This window comes from Chroicocephalus ridibundus, chromosome 6 (genome assembly GCF_963924245.1).
Source record: "Chroicocephalus ridibundus chromosome 6, bChrRid1.1, whole genome shotgun sequence".
NCBI lineage: Eukaryota > Metazoa > Chordata > Aves > Charadriiformes > Laridae > Chroicocephalus > Chroicocephalus ridibundus.
Window position 1 is genome coordinate 35283965 of NC_086289.1, and position 25027 is coordinate 35308991.

Genomic DNA, 25027 nt, shown 5'->3' on the forward strand with positions numbered 1-25027 from the left:
AAGGTTTCTTCATTGGAGCTGTAGGTCTAAATGACAGAACAACAATAATGCTGCATATGCCTTGGAAGCCAGCAACACTCAGAAGTTAGATGAAATAAACTTGGTATGAGGATCCTTAAAAATTCAGTTGTTTTAAACCAAATGAATTGATGCAGTTCATATCTGGGTACACAGCATTTACATCAGTTGTAGCAGTTGCTTTTCTGCTTGCTCAGTGTTACCTCACAATGGCAATGCTTGTTTCAGAAGCAGAATTCAGAGGAAGATCTGTGTAGCTATCTGTGAGTCAGGGTGTGTGTATTTTCATAACAGCCCATGAAGATGACTCAATAAACCTCCGCTTTTTATGTGTATTATGTGTATTTGAGTTTGTAGTAAGGGCAATATCAAAGTGGCACCTGTTTACCATCACGAAGTCTTGCTCTGTCAAGTTGTAATGCTTGGCACCAACAGAAATTTAATGTATTTATCACAGTTCCATTCCAGTCAGTTCTTAATAATAAAAATTCTTCACAAATTGTTACAACAAGCAGTTCCAAATACATGTAGCCGATCTATTAAGTAGCTTTCCAGCAATACTCAGCCACTTTTGGAAGTGCCTTGTAGACACGGTCTAATTTATAAATCACCCTTAAAGTGTCAGCACTGCAGTTGTATGGTGAAAGTCCAGTTGCTCAGTCTGTTTTTACTTCAGGGAAAATGACAAACACATCCCTTATCTCCCTCCCTCTGGAAGCACAATATATATGGTTTAAGTATTTATAAACGCACACCCTTCTGGGGGACAGCCCCCAGCCTATAGGCAGAGCTCTGGACAAAGTCACTGTTTGGAACCATGGATCATGTTCACAGACTCATGGCATCTTTTGAAACTCTAAATCCTGTTGCATTCTCCTTTACTATTCTCTATAGATACATGCTGTTGCAAATCCTTAATTTCTTCCACGGATTACATCAACATGGACTTTGTAACAGAGAGGTTTACTTCCACGTAATATCTGAAAATCATACAGCATTTTTTGCTTTCTTACTATTCTGCAATTTGCAGGGTAAAGTATCAAGGATGAGAATCACCATTCTTTTGTCATTAAGAACTTTAATATTTCAATCCGTTTTTAACTATGAGTGTCAGTTTAGAAATATTGAGAACTATCTGCTACTACATCTAAACTCAGACTTTACTGCAGGCAGCCTGTGCTCTACTCTCTATGCTCCGCAGATGCCATGTCAGTTGTATCATGCCTAGCAAAAATCAATTTGATCGTCATAATCTTTTTTTCAGCAGGGGTATCCTGTCAGTGTCAGTGACCTGAGAACTGAAGTCTGTTATGGGTATGTCATTTTCTTACAGGCATTTTAAATAAATCAATGCCATGTTAGCTCTAGAGGATCTTCTTTGATCATTAGCATGTGATCATTTGTTTCATGTGACCCCACTTCTATGGCATATACTACAACTCCAAAGAAATATTCAGTATTTAGCATTTAGCTTCAGAATTTTTCAGTCTAAAAATGGTATTAATATTTCTGGCTTATTCTCTATCTGCAACCCTCAACAACCCCCCCCCCCCCATTATCTTAAAAGCCTTTTTTTCACTACAGCTAAATAAAAACCAAACTAGAACTGAATGCTTATTCCCAGACTGTCAAAAAAACCCTAGAAAATTGCTGTTAGAAATACCTTCTTCACATTTTGCAGATCTCATCCTGCACTAGTTCTGGCAGTCACAGTTTATGCTTTCATTTGCAGCTGAAGGATTTTAGCATTCCTGTAAACCATTGCTGTCATTACCAACCATAGTACTAGAAGGTTTCATATCCTTGAAAGGATCCTTTCACAGATGCCTTAGTTTTGTGCTTATTTTTCCTAGTACCTCAAGACCAGGTTTCTTTGATTCAGTTCTTTATTTTCTCAGAACTTTTTATTCAAATATATTTCTAGTATATCCTTACATAGCAAAGTTTTTGGACTTTGTGTTTGTAAAGGTGTCCTGGATCTGTTCTCCTGGAAATCAGTTAGTTTTTCCCCTGTAAATAACAATCACATTAATCTCCATGTTTATTTTTTTCAACCTTTTCTCAGTGTCCACATCTTGTATTCCATCTCCTCAAAAGCTTGTATTTTCTGATGACAGAAACTCTCTCTGACACGCCTACCTGACCCCATGGTTCTGGTGCTGAGGAGTCCCTTCTGGTACCTTCCCTTCGCAGCTTCTTCATTCCTGTTTTTCTTAGCCTCCTGTGTCTTGCCATAATTACTCTTCTGGCTGTCTCTGGATGACTTCAGAGGTAATCGATTTTATCCCTTCTTGCTGCCTCATCTTCTCTCCTCTTTCCCTTCACCTCCTCATACTCCATTGTAATGAACTTATACCTCAGTTCATTTCTCCTGCATTAGCCTGTCTCTTTTTCTATTTTCTCCTTGTGTGCACATGCACATTCTGGCATGCATTTTGTGCTTTTACTCAGCTTGTTCATGTTTTGTATTTGAGGGTGATGAATCCAGAACTTAAGTAAATTCAGGATAAATCCAGAGCCAATATGTCTTGTAGTGGTCAATATGTCCTGCAGTTCAACGTCAAAGAGATCATGAGAAGAAAAAGCACGGTGAAGACAGAGATGAAGCCTGCTGCTTTCACATCCTTTTGCTAGAACTAAGCTTGCTGGCTGGGCTCAACAAGGGCAAACTTTTACAGACTTCCGCTAGTCAGGACATCATTTAATTTGAATGAAGTCAGCAAAATCTGCCTTTCATCCAGAAGGAAAAGTTGTGATAGCTCGTTGATGCCATTGCTAGCTGTTCATGCTAGCTTACGTTTCTTGTGCTCACTATTGCATTTAGCTAACAGCTTCTAGGCAGGACATGCTGCCTTACTGACCAATAATAAGATAGGGATGGTTGTATTGCTAATCAGTGAAGGAAATTACTGCAATCAAAGTAATGGATTAGAGTTAACGAGTGTATCTATCTGGTTGGAAGGCGTTGGGTTTTGCTTGCTTATTTATTTTCTGTGATAGAATTAATGTGGAAAAATGTTCATTTCAGAAATATTAATAAATTCACTATCATATAATTGGTCTAACAAATTGTGTTTTTAAAAGTTTAGTCTTAGAGTGCTGCAAATAGAAGATAATTAGCTATGTAGGGCTACAGCAATCACTGCTTAGTGGTAATTGATTGATTGAAAAAATGGTAGGAGGTTTCAGAAGCACTTTCAAAATGTTTAAGTGGTTATTAGTGTGAAAGCCTATCAGTGGCCTAAGAGGTGTATTAAAGGTTATCAGGTGGCTTTTACTGTCTCATTCTCCTGTCGATTACAATTGGGGATTTTTTCAGATACTAGAGAACTATTTCAGTCTTGCTGTTTTTCTGTAATTAGCAGATGGGTGTGGGAAGATGTCATTGGGATATAGTGATGTTTCCTGATGTGCAGGAGGTAATGTTTCTGAGTGTAATCAGCAGCTTTTTAAAATGGATTTTGCAGTCATGAGGTGAGAAGATATCGAAGTAAAGCACTTCAGTAATTTAATGTAGTTTATTTTGTGTAGCTTTCACATACTATGGAAGGATTATCCATTAACTGGATAGTCATTACAAAGGTTTAAAACAAAACAAAACTCTGTTCATATTCAAGAAAGTGTGTATTCTTTTTACTTAGCATTGAAGAGTAGGTAAAGATTTTTCTATGTGCAAGTCAGCTTAATATCCTGATAAGTAAATTAATTTTATCTTAGGGAGTACACATCATTTCTGTATTGGACAAACTGCAAATATATAGGGCTATCTTCTCAAATTGTAAAAAAAGTATAATTTGCAGGGAATTCACATCCATGAATTGGTATGTCATAGCTGACTATCTGCCCATTCTCCCAGAAATCCCAACATCCCGAGAAAAAGACTTTCACTGATATCAATTCACGTACATAACAGGAGACTTTCAAAAATGGAGCAATCATCTGCAAAAAGGCTGCCCAAATGTTTCAGGGCCAGGTTGAAGAATAATAACAGGGAATGTGAGTTTTCAGGGACCCTGAATATGAGGATCTATTTTCATCCTAATAAAACTGAAGCTCCAGAAGAGGCAATTGGAGAAACCTAATTATTCAATTATGATCTAATAAGGAAGAGCCTTCAAAGAAGGAATGCCACCAGCAGTGGAGCGGGATGTCATAACCATAAGTCTTCAGACATTCTACAAAAGGAGCCAACCTCTCTCTTACCTGTGAAGCCTCTTCACCTTGATCTGTATGCAGAGACTCAACCCTTGTACAGTAGTGTATCTATCAATGTAATACTCAGACACCTCCCAAGAAACGTCCATGGTGTTCATGGGTAAATGAATTTATCCAATATCCAGAACTGAACTGGAAACACAGAGCATACTGGAGCACTCAGTTCTTGCAAAGAAAAAAAAAAAAAGACAAAAAGATGAAAGGGATGAGGGACCCATACCATCATTTCAGAACTTCCTATCCCACATGCACAGACTGGAAGATGTCTGGAGAATTAAAAAACATATGGTGAGCTGCTGAGCAGGACAAAGAAGATGCTTTACGACTCTCCTACTAGAAGAAACCAAACAAGAGGTGAATGAATAAAAGCCCCAAGATAGAAAACTGTACCACTAACAAGAAGACTAGAACAGCAGCTGTCTCAGGCAACAGAAAAACTGATGTGTAAGGAGTAATGGTGATGGCAACGTGAGCTGAAGATGTCCCCAGTTCAAGAACTAATGAGAACCAGGGAGCGTCGTCTTGAAGTAGAGCCAAAGCACTGTACCGAAGGAATTCAGTGGAAACAGAAGTAGCAGCTGTCATCAGGCAGCAAGGAGAGCTTGATTTGTAGGCTAATGAAAAGTTCAGGGAGAATGTTAATTTGACTAAAAAACTTTAAAAACGCTGACTGAATCGGAAGAGACCCTGTAGTTTTAAAGGTCATTAAGGTGTATTATGGGGACAGGAATCTTGAATTCTGGGCAGACACACCTTGAATGGAGTTTAAGCATAAACTTGTGAGTGAAGCATTCATGTGTAGCAGGGTCCCTTTGAAGACCAGTCCACAGCATGTGCTGACTGCCGGACTGAAGACAAAGAAGCTGCCTACGTGCTAGAGAATCTCATCTACGCTGCAAGCCCATGAAGGGTTGGACCAGATGATCTTTTGAGGTCCCTTCCAACCTGGGCTGTTCTGTGATTCTAAGCTGTGTAGCTGAGGTCCATGTAGCTGGGAAAAGGGTGGAGATGGGATATTCTCCCAGAACAGGCAGCGTGCTGCAGTAAGAGCTGCCTGCAAATGGAAGCACCTACCAGAGGAGCCAACCCAAGGGATCACTGGGGACTGTGGCAGCAAGAGGGGATACAGCTGCAAGGCCTTGCCGGCAGAGAAATATGAGAAGCTTCAGGAGAGCTGCCAGACGAGCAGCGGTAGAGGACTAAGAAAAAAAGACCTCATAAGCCACAGACAGAGTCAAAATCCATCGGCATGACTAGAGACACTCATGCCCTTGTTAATCCCCAAGAAGGATGTCCTAAGAAAGAGACTGGTCGGTGCTACCCTGAGAGGGGAGGTGCTGCTAAAAAGCCATTTCCTGAGCGGGGGTCAGTATCCAAATTAGCAGATGGAACCTAGAAGGCAGCTGCCCACTGTGCCCTATGTATGCCAGTATGTATATTCATTTCCATATGATCCAAAGGTATTTTTCCTGCCATTTAACACCTCTATACCTATAATGAACAGTAATACATTATTGGACCTGTTTTTCTAGGGTAGGTAACAAGCCCCAAAACCATAAATTGAGTCATACTTGGATCAGTTTAGAAGCAGAAGAATTGAGTTTCTTTGTATGTCCTACATCTTACAGGAATTTTTCCTGAATTTTGGCAGTTCACAAAAACAATCAACCTTTTTGCATTTTAACATGCATCCATGTATGTGCCCTGCGAAGGAATTGAGGCAATAGAGAAAATAACTTTGCTACAATTCATGCTGGGCCTTCAGTGTGCTTTCACCCTACTCTTACCACAGGACTGAAAGGGACCACAGGAGTATTCAGATGATCCCTAATGCTATGAGTTATTTTGCATTTTCTTTGCTACTTTAAGTGAAAAGGTTTTTCTCTAATGGTAGGAGTGATATATTTATGACCACAAGAGTTCACATTTCATGGTGAACATATTTGGGGTGATGGCAAGTTTTACTAAATACAGATTTCCTGTAAAAAGGTTCAGCCTTGACTCTAGTCTGTTAAAAGAGAAAAAAAGCATGTTACAGGAACAGATGGTGTAGCTTTTTTTGTTGTTGTTGCCTGAGTGGAAAGTTCAGAAACTATTTCTTTTTTGAAGAATTGTACTTTTTGGTGGGAGTGCTAGATAAGCTAGTGCTCTGTGCCTGGCTTTTAATACATGACATGGTATCAAAAAATTGAAGCTATTAGGTAAAGTCCTTTGGGAGTTTGTCTTTTTATCTCATCTTTTTTACTATTTTTTCTTTAAAAAGAATAACAACTACTTGTGATTGGTTTGCTAAATATTTAACTGTTTCTCTCAAGTATACTTAGTATGATTTAATATGAATGTTAACATCGTGGCGTATTTTTAGCATTGGTTGAATTGTTGCTTGCTACTTATGTTTTCTGGAAGGTATGATGGCACATTGTGGATTAAATCCATAATAGGTGCTGTTTATAGGAACTGCAAGAACCTACGTGAAGTACTGAAAATCCGTATTATCAGGAGAAATAGCAGTGTCTTCTAACAGAACATAAATCGTGCTTTTAAGATTAGAATTTGAAACACCTGGAATGAATCTCTGTGCAACACACTGGGTGCATGCTTCCCTGCAGGAGTCAACTTCAGAGGCAGAGAAGGGGTAATGAGACCCCTGTTGGGCTGAAGTAGGCAGTGGGCACAGGTACATTCCTGAATTAGCAGATCTGAAGGAATATTTGAATATGTCACTGAGTCGCAGGGCTGACATTAAGCTATGCTCCTGTGCTATTTAACCTGTTTACTGGTTAGACTCAGCATACAGTTGGAATTGCAGTGTGCTCCAGTTTAGGAAGGTTTTTTAATGCATGTTTTAAATCAGTCCTTGCTTAGGAGGTTTAAATCCTGTTCATTTCAGTGAGAATAAAGTGTATGTTTTGGTAGTCTTAAAGCCTAAAGTTGTAATTATTGGAAATTGTTATTAAAGGAGGTTGCATTCCTTACGTTAACATTATCTTGTGATAAATATAATTATAGTCAAGAATTATTAGGAGAAATTATTACACTTCGGTACTACAAGTGAAAGACTTGGTAATGAGGAGGTGTATTAGCTGAAATTACAAGAGAAGAATGGTAAGTGGAAACAGCAAAGTATTTTCATTTTGACATAGAATTATTCATAACTGTGTTTCTCATACTTGTTAGCTAACTGCATTTTGGAGGGGTATATTCTTTTAAATGGCTTTATAGAGACAAGTAAAGCAACTCATTTTTTCTTTCAAGATTAACTAGATAGTGTTTTAAGTATGAAAACTTGTTTTCTATCTCAGTTTTCAAATTTTTCTGTTGAAATGAAACTGCTTCAGAGTAAGGTATTATTCTAAGTTAAGAAGCAAAATTTGTTTTTTTAAATTAGTATTAATAACATAAAGATACGAGTAAAATGAAATAGATAATATGTGATAATTTGGATAACACAGTATTCTGTAGTAATTTGGTTTTCTGGAAAACATTTGGATCTAAGAAGTTTTCCATGGGAGAGGGGCAGAAGGACTATTGTGCCGTTTCCCATCATTAACTGAGCAGCAATATGCATTTAATCACACAAAGAATGCTATTACCTCTCATGTCTAGATATTAAATACAATTGAAAATACATATATTTAAAAAATGCGTGCATTGGCAAAGTTTTCTCCTAGACACATGCATTCAGTTTTAGCTTCTACTTCTTTCTTTATTACTTTTACTGAGTGATAGCCCAGGAAAGAAATTCCAGGTGCATTATAATGAATTTATAAATTTTTGTTTTGATTTCATGGCCCAAATGTTTCTATACATAGTATGACATAAAAGCTTTGTTCTTCTACCCTAACTGCATGTATTCTGTGACAGCAAAGCAGTCCTCAGAATGGAAGGTATTACTTCACTCTTTCAGTAGAAGAGGCACTTCATTGTCAAGTGGATATAATGTGCTATTTTTAAATGAGATTTCAGTTAAATGGTTCTTAATTATATGATTTTACTCCTGTGTGTAAATATCATGTACACACATGCAGTAGAGGTCCAGAATAGAACTAGTGCTTTATTTTTTCCCAACAGTCTTCAGATTTATGTGCTAATGGACTATTTAAAATACATCCCATAACTATACATACAAAAACAGGGGAAACTGTCTTTGTATTTTTAATGGACAAAGAAAGAAAATAAACAGCAGGAATGTTTTTCATGGTCCATCCATCTTTTGCACACACCCTGGTACACGTGAAAAGTGACACTCCATATTTGAGAAACAAATAATCCCTTCTCACGTTATTTCCCATGCCTTTTAATGCTTCTTCTGCCCGTCACCAGTGAAGGAACATTCAGCAACCTTTCATGGCGTGTAGTGAGCTAGAACTAGGGTTTCACAGAAATTTGTGTGCCTGCTTGATTTGGGTCCCTCGGTATTTACATATTACAGTGAAGAGTTTCCTCCCATTTTCCTCAGTTAAGGTACAATTCTGAATCAAAGCTTTTCTGCTACAAACAAGGTAAACTAATCCATTATAGACTGAAAGTTTCAAAATGGAAAAAAATGTGAATTAGCATTTTTGGACACTTGACCAGTTGCCTTGAAATTTTACAGGAAATCTGTCCTTACTATTCAAAGAGAAACTAGGGCTTTACAAATACAAAACCAGTTTAAAGATAACGCAAGGAGAAAAATTGGAAATTAAAATGTCAGATGCATTTAGCAATCTCTCCCTAAGAAGTCCATTCTCTGATTAAATTCTGAGCAGTCAAAGCTTTGTGTGTTCAACATGCTTTTAGGCCAGATTTATGACACTATGAAAAAAGGACCTGCTTAAGAGCCAAACCTAGGATAGTTTTGTTAGCTGCATTTTAATTAGCAGTTCTTTCTTGAAAGCCCTACGACACTCCAAAGTGCTTAAATATTCTCAAGCCATTCTGTATCTGTAAAACTGAGGCACTGAAGAGAGAAACTAGGAACCTTTAATGGTCTTTAAAACATTATCTAAATCACCAACCTCTTAACTGAGTGTGAAATACATTTAAGATGCATGAAGTCTGATGCTGATATTTTAATAACAAAAGTGAGTGGCAATAACTTTCAAGAGAGCTCTGGAGCACTGAGCAATCTGCAGGCACTTTGCTGATGGATGGGGTTGACTGACCTGCAGCGAAGTTAGGAACTTCTCATTTTCTCTTGATTGCTCAGTATTTACAACCGGGTTTTGGTTTTCCCAGTGAACTTTAATGGTTGGTCAAAGGACAAGAAATGTGAAACTGGCTACATCTGAATAAAGGCCTCCTTCGTGAATGCCAGGTAACATCTCATTCTGCGGTCGCTCAATCCCATTTACTTCATTGGAGTGAAACAGTTTATATTGCGGCATTGGGAGGTTTTTAACATCATTCACACAACGTTATTAAAAAACCCTAACAAGACTTGAAGTCGAGTAAAATCACTAAGATTTTTTTTTCCATTTGATTTGTGACAGAAAAAATGACTAGATTACATTCCTTTTTTGTTTTTTTTTTTTTTTTTTTTAATGTCCATACTATTGAGTTGTGGTTTTACTTTTGCTTAGTTTTTCTTGTATATGCACTACAGTTAAATTTTTATTTTCTAGCTGAGAGAAGAAAAAACAGGCTTTCTAATGGTGTTTTTTCCCACCTGTTCTGTAAAAAAATAATGTTTGCGTGTATATATCCTTGCTGTTTCCACACTGCTGTATTTGTAAATAAGTTATGATCACCAAAAGAATATTTCAATTGCTAATAAGATTAGAAATGCCTTTCCTGTCAGATATAAATTATTCATTGCTTTTCATGTCATCTGCTCTTGAGCAGAGAAACTTGTGTCTTTTTAATTCTTACAATAGCTAACAGAACTCCCTACATGTGAATTCTTTTTCTTTTAAATGTTTTCATCTGTTTGTTTAATCATTTACTTTTTCTGATTTTTGAACTCCAGTTATTTTTGGGTTGGGGGTGTTGGGTTTTGGAGGTTTTTTTGTGTTAGGGTTTTTTGTTGTTTTGTTTTTTTTTTTTTTTCCAAGTAGCTGAACTCAGTATATGGTATTATATGTTCTAGTCTGTAGCATCTGATTTGCTACAATAAATCTGTGTAGTAAAGGCTACCTTTCCACTATACGCTTTAGCCGCCTAATGTAACAAGGCCCTGAGGCATCCACAGCTCACAGACATGATGGCAATAAAGTATAATAATAGTAATAATAACTTATAAGAGAAAAGTGACAGTGGATCAAATTAAAATTTACATAAAATCACTAGTCTTAAATAACAATACCTATTGCTCTCAAAGCTTTTCTCAACACCCATTTACTGCATTTACCGAGCATGTAGGAATAGAAACCACTTAATCCACTGAAAACCAGTGACGGAGTTGACAAAGGCAAATGGCATAGGCTAGGTTGCACCAGCCCAGGATGAAATGACACTGCTGCTGCAGATGGGAAGAAGAAGGTAATCAATACTGTAATAAGCACGTAATGTAATGTTGCATTTAGAAAGTCAGAAAGATAGGGGATCTATTTCCAGCATCAGATGTTTGCCACAGTTCCTTGCCATTTTTTTTTCTTTACTACTCCTCTCCTTCTCCATAAAATACTTTCCCCTTTTTTCTCCTTTTTCATAGAGATGATTTTTGTCATTTTCTTGTTGATGTACCTTCTGATTTTCTTAGTGGGAACTTCCACATTCTTCAAAAGTTTTCTCAGACTCGCAATACCTGAATTGTTTTTAGTTCTGTTTTCTTTCCCTCGCGTTGCAAATACTTCTGTATGCTGTAAAGTACCTGGGTATCGGTTTCTCAGTAGTCTCTGGTTTATGGTCATCAGACAACTGATGGCTGTTTTGGCAGACCATTGGGATATTGCACTTCTTTAAGAATAGACACCATCTATTCTTCAAATTAATTGCCACCTATGTAAGTGCAACTGTTGGACAAGTATTTGTTGGAATGGTTTAGATTTTGGCTTTTCATTGCTTAAAAACAGAAAACGAAAAATTCATTGACTGTGCAGATATGGATTAATCTTAAGCATTTTATTAGTTTTGATAAACTAATATCCTCTAAGGTCTGATTTCAAAGTCCTTGTTTTTGGCAATGCTAAAACCAAAACGGAACAGAGACTTACTGCCTTGATCCGAATCTCTTAGAATAGAGCATAAATACATTGTATAGCGTTCTCCTGGGAATCAGGGTAGAACAAATCTTTTCTGGATTATAATCTAATTCGAAGACTTTTTATTTCTGTAGCACTACTAGTAGGCTGAATTATGTTTCCTTACGTATGTTGAAGCTTGATTTATTTCAGCTTCAACTTCGTGGAATAATAGAATTTCTCACTGGTGCTGCTTCTGTATGAATCTTTACAACCCAAAAGTTGTAATGGATAAAGCTAGTGTTCTTTATTTGTATTCATTTTTGCAAACAACAGGATGGTATCAGACAGCATGCGCTAAACTGGTACAGAGGAGGGGATTAAGTGATTACTTGGCTTTGGAAAATTGGACATGTATGGTTTAAAGTATCACTAGCATTTAGAGGAATGTGTTTTGACTGCAGAATACTTTGCTTCCAACCCTTTCTGCTGAGCCTCCCGTAAAATTCAAATATAGGAGGCAATAAAGTGTATTGCAATAAAAGCACTTCATACTTTCCCCTTTCTGTACAGTGGACATGGATCACATTGACCGGACAATTGATTGCACTGAATAAAAGCTGACCAGCAAAGCCTAAGCAAATAATTCAAAACAGTTATTCACACTGTCTAGCAATTCCATGCTCCGTTTCAGTTATATTTCCTATATGTAGCTGCTAATTAATATTCTCAAAATCAAAAGAGATTAGCTGGTAGCATGAAGACACCACAGAGAGTCCTCTAAATCACTTTATTAGAATCTTCACAGAAATGGATGTAAAACATTTTGATGTGAAATACAGCTAAAATAATATCCTGTTCAAGTAAACATTGGTTAAATCAACCTTCTGGTGTAGCCATTTGATCACTGGTGTTAGAACTGATAGCCATAAAAAGGCTATCTTCAAGCCAACTTCTTGAAACACATCAGGCTTTGCTGATTTGCACTTTTGTTTCTCTTTCCTCCCAGCTACCTTTCACTGCTTCCTACTTTTGTCAAGTGTCTCCATTTGTGGGACATCTTAAATGACTGTTACAGCTATGCATATACGCTAGATCTTCCCAGAATACTCTTTGCAAGTGAATCTCCAAAGGTAGTCCTTTTCCTTCTAAGTCAATTGTTTGTAAACAGATTCTAAATGCTACAAGTAACAGCTGTTAACAAATATTTACCAGATAGTTTGCAGAAGCAAAACTGAGGCTGAAGTACACTGTATAATATACATCTTATGCCTTGCTTGTGAAAAGTCATTTAAGTCATGTAAGGTGTTGAAAAAGCTTTGCTATGACTTACCCATTTTTTTTACATGATACCAACTGAAACTCTTTTCTGCCATTATTCATAACTTATTAATAAGACTGGCAAACATGGATGAACAAAACACTTGCTTAGTGTTTGCTTACTACTTTACATACAAATACAGAAAAATAACTTCAGACTGCAAGTCAAATACTCAAAAGCTAGAAACTTCCATAATTGCGATAACCTATAATTTAGCCCCTTCTCTACTTGCAGTCTGACATTACACTCGACCTCATAATCATACATATTTTCGCACAAGGCATGTGCCTCATTTGTCACTCAGGAAAAACAGTGGACTTTCCTCCTCCCCCAGCAGATGCCGTGCTGCTGTCTGCAGTGCACTGTTCAAACTCTGCTCTGAAGACAAATGATTACTTTCCTCGTAGACTTCTGTGGGTACCTGGAGGGCCACGAAGATGATCGGAGGGCTGGAGCACCTCTGCTATGAGGACAGGCTGAAGGAGTTGGGGTTGTTCAGCCTGGAGAAGAGAAGGCTCCAGGGAGACTTTATAGCCCCTTCCAGTACCTTAAGGGGGCCTACAGGAGAGATGGGGAGGGACTCTTTATCGGGGAGTGCAGTGGTAGGACAAGGGGTAATGGTTTTAAACTGAAAGAGGGGAGATTTAGGTTGGATATTAGGAAGAAACTCTCTACTGTGAGGGTGGTGAGACACTGGAACAGGTTGCCCAGAGAAGCTGTGGATGCCCCAACCCTGGAAGTGTTCAAGACCAGGTTGGATGGGGCTTTGAGCAACCTGATCTAGTGGGAGGTGTCCCTTCCCATGGCAGGGGGTTGGAACCAGATGATCTTTAAAGTGCCTTCCAACCTGAACTATTCTATGATTCTATAACTACATTTTCCAAATTCTTCTTTTGTTGTAACTTTTTGAAAATGCTCCTTTACGACGAATGGATGTTAGCCGTGTTTTATGACAGAAAATATTGCAGAGATTTAATGACATAATCTCCAATAAGTGTATAATCTTACATTGACTATGCTATTGTAATACATTATACAGATTTTAAAGGCAGCCTTAGTCTTAACAGCTCCTACTGGTTTAGAGTTTTATGTTGCAACTTTAATAACTTTTTTAACGTGTTCGATGGGTTTCTTATAACCTTTTCAAGAACAAACTGAAAAAATAACACCATGTCCAAGTCAAACTTTCAGGCCCTCAGTGTCCTGGTGCTCCACCCGGTGAGAACCTGTGACTCTGCCTTAGGGGCCCATGGTGTCTGTGTTGCTGAGATGGTGCTATTGGGGATTACTCTGTACCTGCAGCAATTCCAGGAGGACTGAAGACACTTTACTCTTAGGTTTCACGGATAATTTCTAGCACAGAGCGGGGAAGTTGGGTTAAATTACAAGCTGTGAAGGGAATTTGTCCAATGAATAAAGAATGCTCTGCTTGTGTCCTTCAAGCTTTAGATTCCTTCTGCACCATCTTTCCATCCTGCCTCACAATGAATCCTTTTTGGCAGACTCTTCATACTACTCCCTTTTTCCTCATGAGGATATGCAAGTCAGCCCTGCTGAGGATTTTTAATGAAACTTCTACTCTTCCTGCCTTTTACACTGTAGCCCTCAGATAGTCTTCTGAGCTTTTTGTCCAGTCTGTATATTTGCTCTTTGTTCTGTTCTAATGGAGATATGTTGACACTGTCCTATTCAAGGACATGGAAAAAAGATGTCTGTGACAGAATGGACGAGCTTCTTTCAAGTCTTTGTTCAACAAGGTAAGAATAAGAAGCCATTTCATATAAAGTCAGCATTTTTTTTATCTTTGGGATATGGGGATGGAGGCAATCATTATTTTCCTCAGCTATGTTATAAATGCCTGAGTAATTTTGCCTGAGTTTTTAAAGTCAGTCTGGGACAGATTTATGACATAGGAAGGCTTTATGCAAAATCTTTACATTTCTGAGAAATGTTGAATAGTTATAAATGGACTCTAAATAATCTAAAAATTGATCAATTTTAGGATTAGAGGATGCTGATACCTGACCTTGCTTACAATGCTTTTGTAAAAGCTGGAATTCAGTTTGATTGAATGCTCTTCTTTGCATGTTTGTCACCTTTTATATGTCATTCAATGTGTTTAGTATTTTTTATGCTAAAATTAACACTAATTATTCAATAGCGTTAGTGTAAAACCTGTTTCTGTGGTGCTACTGAATTTCTCGTGGTGTGCGGTTCTGTCAATAGCCCCTGCCCAGATTAAACGTACCACACAACTGCATTCCTCAGGTACGTCTTCATTTCCAGTGTGTGACACAGTCATGGTCTGTCACATGCTGGGAGATATATATGGTGTATCAAAGCACATGATGGGAAAGAGCCCCAGCACTGTGCCAAAGGTGGGACACGTGCTGCCGTGCAGTCCATTAGGAAGCAAATTCGCTAGTGGTGACACGTTATCCTGGCTCCCATCTGGCCACATCCAGGTGTAACTAGTTTGTCAGTCACTGTGGTTATGTCATAAAAAACCCAGATGTCAGGTAAAAAACCAGATGATTTATAGTTAAAATAATAACAAAAAAAGTTTTCCTAGCAAAAAAAACCCCTGAGTATGAGCATTTACAGAAAATTAAGCTTTAGGTATATTATAATTACTAGTATTTCATTTACTTGAAGGGAAATCATTACATTATAGCACAGTTATTTTGAAAGAATGTCTTAGAAGCTTCCTTAGATATGCTTTCAGTTCTTACATATAGAGTTTAATTTGCTAATAACATTTTTGGCTTTAGTCTCATGTTATTTCACTTAAATACATATATCCTTATACAGTGCAAAAAGATTTTTTTTCCCTCAGTGCTTAGGCAGAATTTTCAAATCTGAAGCTGTGCATTATCATGTTAAAATCTGCAGTGTAAAAAAAAAAAATTGTTTAGCATTGACAATTACAGGACCAAAAGTCATGACAAAGAGAGAAATGTACCAGAGAAGGTCTGGGATAATTAACCTGTGACATAATTTTATATAATTTAATCTATTTTCTTTATCCATGATTAACTGGATAAGAAGCAATGAGTTTGAATTTCAGAAAAAAAAAACATTTCAAGTTATTTATCAGAAACTATTTGTAGCAGAAAGCACAAAAATAGGTTGCCTGGAAAAGCTGTACAATCTCTAGTATTGGAGATATTTAAGAACACATTAGACACAGATGTGTCAGAATGACAAATAAATTTAGGCAGCTGGTAGGGGATAGAATAAATAACCCCTGTTTCTTGTGACTGGAAACTATGAAGACAGTGAAGAAGTAAAATGAAATTATATGTAATATTTTTATTTTCACATACAGAAATACAGGCAAAGATTTACATAGCCAGTGATTGGGAATTTCTGTGCAGTTCCAAGCAGATTTTTTCTGAGCTGATTCCTCAATAATACTACAAGTTTACAGATTAATTTGAGGGGGCTCAGTAACGAACAAGAATCAAGATAAATAGAAAAAATGTTAATGAAATGTGGGTTTTTTCTTTTCAAAAGAAAAATATGCTTTTTACTTGCTTAACTCTGCTAAACTGCATTGAAAATCTCAATTCCTTCCACTGTTTCTTAACTGGCTTATGTAACCTGTCTGACTACAGGTTATAATACAGAATGGGTTTTCTTTTCCACTATTTTCCACTTTAAAGGGTGATTAATTGGTTAAGGAGGAGTTAGGGCGACTGGTGGACTTCCATTCTGGTTAGATACCATCTTTGTGGCACCTACCCTATAAGCCTCTATCATCTGCTGTAATCACAGTCCTTGACCGCAGAAGTTTGAAAACTGGGGAAAGATAGAAACAAGCTGAGAATGATTAAAGGCATAACTTTTTACAACTGAGAATTGTGAAAGTGCCGTAAGGGACACAGGCATCCATTTCAAATACTGCCTGTAGATGCGAGTGCCTAACATCTTTTGGCAGATATACCCCAGAGGTTTAGGACTGCTCAGTAGTGAAGTGGAAAACGAACCTGTCCTCATACAGTTGGTGTAAGTTTAAATATTCCAAAAGCAAGTTAAACTGTAATTTTCTCTGCTGTACAGGGTCACAGTGCAGTTCAGATTCACAGGCTGCCCTCAATCAAACCTTCTCCTCACCACCTTCTCCCTGACAGTGCCTCATAGTGCCCTTAAAATGTAAAGCTCCATCCCAACAGTTCTGAGAGATTTAAGTTTATTAAAGGCACATGTTCATAACTCTATATAGGAATACATTTTTCCCTTAGGGACAGAAATGAAAGGGCTGTGGAACAAATGTGAATGTGACTTATTACATTCATGATAGCAATCCATTTTCTTACCTTACTGTCTCCCTAGGAAGTGTTTGTGGTTTTGTCCCCAAAATGTGTGCTTTAAATAACTCTAAGAATGTTATTTCAGTTTGAAAGTGCTACCGGTGTTGACCTAAGGAAAGTAGAATATCTAATGTATATTATTTGAAACAGAAGTATTACCATTTATCAATACTCATGCCTCAAACCAATTAAAGTGGGGCTTCTGGTATTGGTTTCTTTTAAACAAGTTGGTATCAACTGGAAATGATCTGGTAGTAATATTTCTCCTCTCAGAAATGGATCATTTTCCATACCAAGTAATGTGGTAAAGAAGCTACTCTATAACTGAAATATATCCTGCTTGGAGACTGCTAATTACATTTCTACTGGCTGCAGCAACCTCAGGGGTTGCTATTTTGATGTTCTGCTGAGATTATCATCAGCATCTCAGCTCTTTGAAGAGAAATCCTTAGACAATACAGACACATCCACAGCTTTTTATTTTTAAGTTTGACGAAGGCCTTTATGACATTAATGAAAGTGTTTGTTCATGAAAATGTTTGTCAGGACCGTTATGCTCCTGAGAACTTCAGGGACCTTCTTTACCTGGAAAGGATCTTTCTTTTCCTGCTCTGTACCTGCCTGTCGCATCATGTCCCTGAAGGACCTCTGGAGGCAATGCCACCTACTTCAGAGTGTATTTCTGTGGCAGTTTTGGCCTGTAGATTCATGTTAACATTAAAACACCATTTTCTTTGTGCATTAGACAAAATTTGTGTCTATTGCAAAGGCAGCAGGAATGACGTGGCTATTAAGCAAGGCTAAACGAGCCTGCAATATGCAGTGCCTTTCATTACATGATCGCGTAGCTGGCAGTCAGAATTCAAATGTGCAGCATTTTGATGGAAAGAAATGTGGTGTTATCCAGAGGACTCTTTTTTTCCAGGGCCTGTATTTTTATTACAGATGAATGAAAGTCACTTTTTACTTCAATACAAATTAAATTAGTCTTTATCATATTGATTTCAACTGGGCTGGTAGCAACAAGCAATTATAGTAAGTGGCAATTTAAAAGGTGTACTACTGGCCATTTTAATTCACAAATGGCCAGGTTAAGAATTTCTTAACACAGGAAAAGCTCCTGTTAAGCTTCAGAGGAAACTGTTCCTGAGCACCAGCCCTTCAGCATGTAGCCAGAAGCGATGCAGCTTGGCAAACATTGTGTTTTGGAGAACTGACAAATCTAAATGGAGATGTTTTGGGTAGGAGGTCTGTTATATGGCACATCAGTGCAACGTCTACAGATATTTTATAAACATCAGCATTAAGCTGGCAGGAGAAATTACAGAAAGTGATTTGAGGAGGCATAAGTAATAATAATGGAAAGAAGTTAATTGAAATGCAGTAGACTCTTGAGCGGGGAGAGTTACTTGCACTGGGACTGGGACATGGCAACAGGGTTTTCAGCCTGGTGGTTAGCACGCTTAGTTCATGGTCATAGTGAACATTTGAATTCCTTTAAGCAAAGTCCAAAGCAGAAAAGGAAAAAAAAAGGGGATAAAGGTTTCTATAGAGTTCATGCCAGAACTTTCATACATCCCATCTCCCACCTGTATTCCAGAGCCCTGTCACCTTGCTGTTTCTTGCAAGACCTGAATCTCGCACCTTCTACTGACAGCTTACCGAATTGTTCAATCAAGCTGATATTTCTGCTGTCAGTTAGTCTGGATAAAACAGCAAGGGTTGATTGAGAAAATATTAATTGAGGTATGGTTTCTGGCTGCAAAGGAAAAGGTGTGAACTGCCAGCTTAGTGCCAAGGTAGGCACCATGCACAGTTAGTTTGTATACATTTTTAAAAACAAAACATTTAGTATTTTAAAAAAGGAAAATACTGGAAAAGGGTGAGGAAAAGAGTTCTAAAATAGAGGGACTGGTAAACAGATGTAAATATGTATATAGTTTTGTTAAAGTTAAAAGACATGTTGATTTATTCCAGCTAAGGATCTAACCCTATCTCTGGAGCCGCTTCCTGACATCGGTATCTGTTTCATTTCAAGGGTGAAAAAACCTGGTTTAGATCTCTAGGAGAGATTCAGAACTATAAAGCAATAGTAAAAGATGAGTAAGAAATTACTAGTAAGATAATCCATGGATATGAAGAGTTTTCTACATTATATTTGTACAAGTTATACTTGTGTAAGTGCTTCAGCATGTTGCAGGTTCTGGGTCTGCCTCCTCACGTTGTTTAACAGGAGAACAGCACACAAACACTGCAGACACAACTAGGCTAAAAAGCTTTTCTCCTTTCTGTTCTCTGCACTGGGGTGATGTTCCTGGGGCTGCTACTGAAGGATAACTGGGCCACTTGCATGGCAGCAGAACAGACTCCCTGCATTTGGGGATTTTGCAGAACTGTTTGTTTTCAAGGTTTTCTTTTCAGTGTGTTGGAAATTTAAATCACCAAAAGTTTGCGTAAGTTATAAATTGTAACGCCACCTGTTTAGGTGTATCTTGTGATTGATCTCATGTAATTAGAGAGGATGATTCACTGAGCACTTCTAAAATATTCATTCTCTCTCACGTCCTTTAGAATGTATCCCAAGAATTCAGGAAGCTATTTTTGCTCAGTTCTGCTGGGGAGATAGCACACTGGCAAACGGTTTTTGTCACTTAAGCACATTATTAACGGATGGTTCGGTTGTTTACTTAGTATTACAAAAATATTTTTCGTTCTGTAGAGGATACTTGGAAATGGTATTCTCTTCCATCTCTCTGTAAACCACCCAAACATCTAAACTTTGTCAACAGCAGAGGTTGTTTCTCTAACGAGACAAAGAGAACAGTACTTGGCATGTGTAAAAGCATTCCACAGTGATCCTCAGCAGTTGGTTATTTTATAAATTTTTAACAACATCCAACAGTTTATTTTGATATAACATTTCAAGACAGGTGGATTTATTTTTTTAATTACCTCACAATGGTTCTGTAATAGAAACAATAAGCAAGAAATTGCAATTGAAATAAGATTTACCTGTCGTTTGGATTGATTTTTCCTTACAGGTATAAAATTGTATTATTCCATTTATATGATTGAGTTTGTTCTAAAGAGCACTGTAAATGAGCGTTCAGAGGCCAAGAGTTGAATATACATAAAATCATTTTGCCCAAGTCTTCCAAAGTAACTTTCATTTGTGCTTGCATTACTTTTTGCTCTTAAGGAATTTGTCCATGTTTCTGTACCTGTAGTTAGAAAGGAAATTCCATGATGTGTGGAGTAGATAGTACTTTTTCCTGAAATGATGAAGCCTCTGAAAAAGATATTTGTTTGCTTTAGTACAAGAGTTTTGCGTAGAAAGATAGGGCAGCTAGGAGATTAGGCTTAATAGAGAATAATAAAGGTAGTAGTAACGGTCTCAACTGACAAGGAGAAGACATGAAACATTATTCCCTTTAGTTGTTTAGACAGTACGTTTCCACAAGACATTACTTCATTAGAAATGAAGGGAATGGAACTGCATCCTTAAATCAAACTGGGGTACTGCAATGTCTAAATTTTAGGCTCTGACTCCTTGAAAGATAAAACACAGGATGCACATCCGCATTTCAATTCCCTCTGAAGAGGGAACGACTCAGGAGCTGCACAGAAAGCTGCAACAGGGAGAGGGGGCTCAACAGGGAGCTGTTTGGGCCCAGCCAAAATGGAATTAGCTGAGGCTCAGGGGTGGGTTTAGCCCTCCCCTGTTAGGTGCCATGGTTCAGCCCACAAAACCAGATGTGGCTGTCAATCCTCTAGCACAAAGAAGATGTGCAAACAAAATGCCCTTCCCCATGCTTTTTTAAAGAGTAGAACAACGCAAACGATGAAGAATTCTGATTATTGAACTCCCTTTTATAAAGCTAGGTAAGTAGTAAATCATTTAGCAAAGATGAAAATAGATTTGCATTTCCTTTCTCTGCAGGACAGTATCTCAAGCACCTGCCGCGGGAAGCCTGAACCATTGAGATGGAAACTGTTTTGGAGTAAAAAAAAGTCTCTACACACTTTGCTGGAGCCAAAGTATCTATTTATTTAAGTAAATAAGGTATCTATTTACTTAAGTAAAGAAAGTACCTATTACGTTTAAGTTGTGCTTGGCTATGGTAAAAGCCTGAGACAGTGCAGGATTCTGCTCAGCTAGTTAAGAGAATGGGGTCAGTTCCTTGCTATGGGGACTGCTAATTCATAAACCCTCTGACCTCTATTAGTCATCCGTAAAATCAGTGGTGGACTGCTCGGCTCTCAAGATGACGAAACTGCTGAGCATGGGCGGGAGCAGAACTGTCTGGGGAGCTTTTAATGCATGTGCAAAGTCTTTAAGACAGCAACATTTGAATTTAGGCATCCTGAAGTTACGAGTCTGCTCATTTGGATTCGAGGGGAGAGGAAGAGGAGGAGGCAGTTAATGATTTCCCCTTTTGATCAGAACCTTTGTAGTGCTTAAATCCTTTCTAAATCCTTGTAGGGATCTGGCCCATTCTCTTTTAGTTTTATTACATGCTTGATGGCCATGAAATATTGGAAGGAAATTGCATGTGATAATGTCATAGAGAGTCTATAAATAGCATTACAATCTTCATTATGATTCCAGTTGTGCTGTAATTACCTGTGCTCCATGTGGAGCAGAGCATGAGTGACATGAATGAGCTGCTGGGAGAGGATTCAGGCACGGGGATGATGCAGTCAGTGGCTACGCAGCTGCCCTGTCACGTGAAACAAGCGTCTGGGGCATCCATACATCATCACCGCGGATATTTACAGGTGCATTTCCAGAGGTAGTCACAAAACTAAAGCCTCATCATGTACAAATGCAGAGAGTGCTCACTGTACATTAGTATTCCTAAATGCAAACAGGTTGAGAGAGCTGCCAGTACTTCACAGGAGAAACTGCATCTGGTCTCAAGGCAGCAGATACTTGGCCATTAGTTTGGGAGAGGCCAGAATTTCATTGCCTACCTTGGTTGGTGAGGTAGTTTAGGTCTCACATTCTTTGACTCCACTATCCTGTGCATTCAGGGATTTTCTTTTTTTAGCGGGAAGAATTACATTTCAATCTTTTTCAGTCATTTTCTTCCTCTGTTCTACAGAGATTTGTACTCAAACTATCAGTGACTAAAAATTCCACTTTGGGTTTGTGGTTCTACCATCTGAGTGTAATTAGATGCTCTACACAATAAGAGAGATGGTGGAATTTTTCTGCTTGGTTCTTCTAAGGTGCAGGGAAAGCCCTTGCGGGGAATTGTACAGCTAGAGCCGCCGCGCGTTCTGTACCATATGTACAGATACGTGGGATATCCTATAGCTCCGGCAGGAGCCTGGTGGTTTGGGAAATACAGAGAGGTTGAGAGGCACTGAAGAGATCATAAACTATTTAAATCCCAAATTCTTTGGGAGTTTTTTAGGCTAAAATTTCAAACGGGAAAGGGGTAAGTTAGGAAAAAAGCTAGAGCTGCTACAGGTAGCATTCGAACAGCTGGGCAGTTTTATACCAACGCTTAAAGGCTATAAATAACTACAGGGGTACGTGTATGCGAATTCTTTTTAGCCAGTATCCTAGGTCTTGCAGACTCCACGTATTTTTAATCTGGAAGGTCAGGTAATGTATCGAACCCACACAGTGGTTTAACTGCGCATTATTTTTATGTACCTTTTCGTTACGTTTTAGCAGCCTGTGTGTACCAGAGGCAAGGGGCAACCCAGCCGGCAGCTGAACGGGGCTGTGCGCCCCCGTTACGCGTGTCCGCCCGTCGCCGTCCCGTCACCAGCCCAGCCCCGCGAGCCCCGGCCGCGCCGGCGGCCCCCAGCCTGTCACGTGACCCGCTGCCCCGCGCCCTCCTGGCGCCCGCGCGGCCGACGGCCGTTATTTTTTTTGAAACGGGCGTTAACGGCGGCGTGGCGCGAGCGCCGGTTGAGGCGACTCTCCACAGGGAACGGGCGGGCCGCCAGCTCTCCCTGCAGCTGCCGGTGAAAAGTGAGGAGAGACCTTTGCTTTGTAATCTCTGTTTTGTAACTGAATAGAATGTGAATCTGTGTGCTCTTGGGAGATCGTGGCCAAAGGGAGAAATAAGTCTTGTTTAAAGGTTATGTCTCTTTCTGTTTTCCTTTTTGTTCCAACCTTTCAGAAAAGACAAAACACCACGGGTATCGCATAAGGGGTAACATACCTTATTGTTTGTTTATCACGGTTGTTATCATTCCCGCATCAGGGCTAATAGTACCTGGTGTTGCACAGTGCATAATCAGTGTTCTGAAAGTGTTTCAGAAGGATAAGGTGATGTCTAAGGTAGCATAGTTGTTAAAGGGAGCAATCCTGCTCCTTAGCAGCTCTACTTCATGTGAGGGGAAAATACTCTTTAAATGTATTTGGAGGCAATGGAAATAAATGGAAAGGGATTGAATCGATACACAGAAAAATACCTTTGTATTTCTACAAGGATATTATTAATGACAAGGAATAAGGCATTTAAAATAATAATAATGTTTTCAGTGATTGTTACACCTGCTTGCATAAAATTGTTTCTCATCCTTGGTATTGCATAGTAGTGCTACAGGTATGTGGTTCACCAAATAATAAAACTCTTGTCAAATTCCTTATTATTTAGACTTAAAAGATACTGTATATTGTAATTCTAAGTTAAGAAAAATTGTGTTTTACATGGATTGTGTAACATGGTATTCCTGAACAGAAATTGGAGTTTGTGGTTTAATTTGAATGATGCCTTTCCTTTTCTGTGTACCGTTTAAGCGCTGCATGTATTTCTTTTCTTTTCCCCCACCGTAAAAGCTGGCTGCGTTATCAGCTGAAGATAATGTTGAAAAACTTCTGGAAGGCTTCCCTGTTTCAGGGGATGTAAGCGGTTGTTGTAAAACAAATAGAATTGGATTGCTTATATGAGCTGTTATGTTATACAATCATTGTATTAGGGTATTTTGAATTGTAAATATGAGGAGAAGGTCTGTTTCAGGGAAACTTATTAATTTTTCAATTGTTATGCGAAATATTTTTGCAGTTTTCGAGACATTTTTGAATTAGATTATATAAGGTTTGCATAATCAGGTTCCATTTGTACATCTAATAGACTCGATGGGGTTGTCTCTTAGTTTTCACACCAGGTATGTGATTCTTGCCATTAATGACATGATAAAAATTCTTCTTTTCCTTGCTGTTCTCTTACCGGTTATGTTTAGGTAGTGCTTTTCCACTGTTGCCCTATATCAGAAATTAATGGTACATGCAAGGAAAATACTTTTTCAGTGTTTTTCAAACTGCAAGGGCTTTTTAAAACTGCATTTCTTCTAAGGAATAGATAATGATTTTGAGATAATTAGAATGATAAATAGTGATTGCTATAGTTTGGGTTATGTGTCCTTAACACTGCCTGGTTTTATGGTGATAAGAACATATTCTCAAACAGAAAACACTTCAAGACTGGGAGATAAAACAGCTTATTGCATCAGTAGCTCCGGTATTAACAGTGTTTTACTGCTTTAGCAGCCTTGTCAAGGTTTACTTAATGGAATTGCTATTGGACTACTTAAAAAGTAGTACTGAATAGTCTGGTTGTATTCTCTGCTATACTTCCTGTATTTTTTTTAGGACAGTATTAGAAGAATCGTCCTTCCATGCTTTTCCTGTGTGCGTGTTCATCACTGTCTCAATACATGAAGTCATTCTTAAAATCATAGAATCATAGAATGCTTCGGGTTATAAGGGACCTTAAAGATCATCTAGTCCAACCCCCCTGCCATGGGAAGGGACACCTCCCACTAGACCAGGCTGCTCAAAGCCCCATCCAGCCTGGTCTTGAACACTTCCAGGGTTGGGGCATCCACAGCTACTCTGGGCAACCTGTTCCAGTGTCTCACCACCCTCACAGTAAAGAATTTCTTACTAGTATCCAATCTAAATCCTCGGAATCACGGAATCTTCAGAGTTGGAAGGGACCTCTAGAGATCATCTAGTCCAACTCCCCTGCTAGAGCAGGACTGCCTAAAGCACATCCCTCAGGGCTGCATCCAGGCGGGTCTTGAAAATCTCC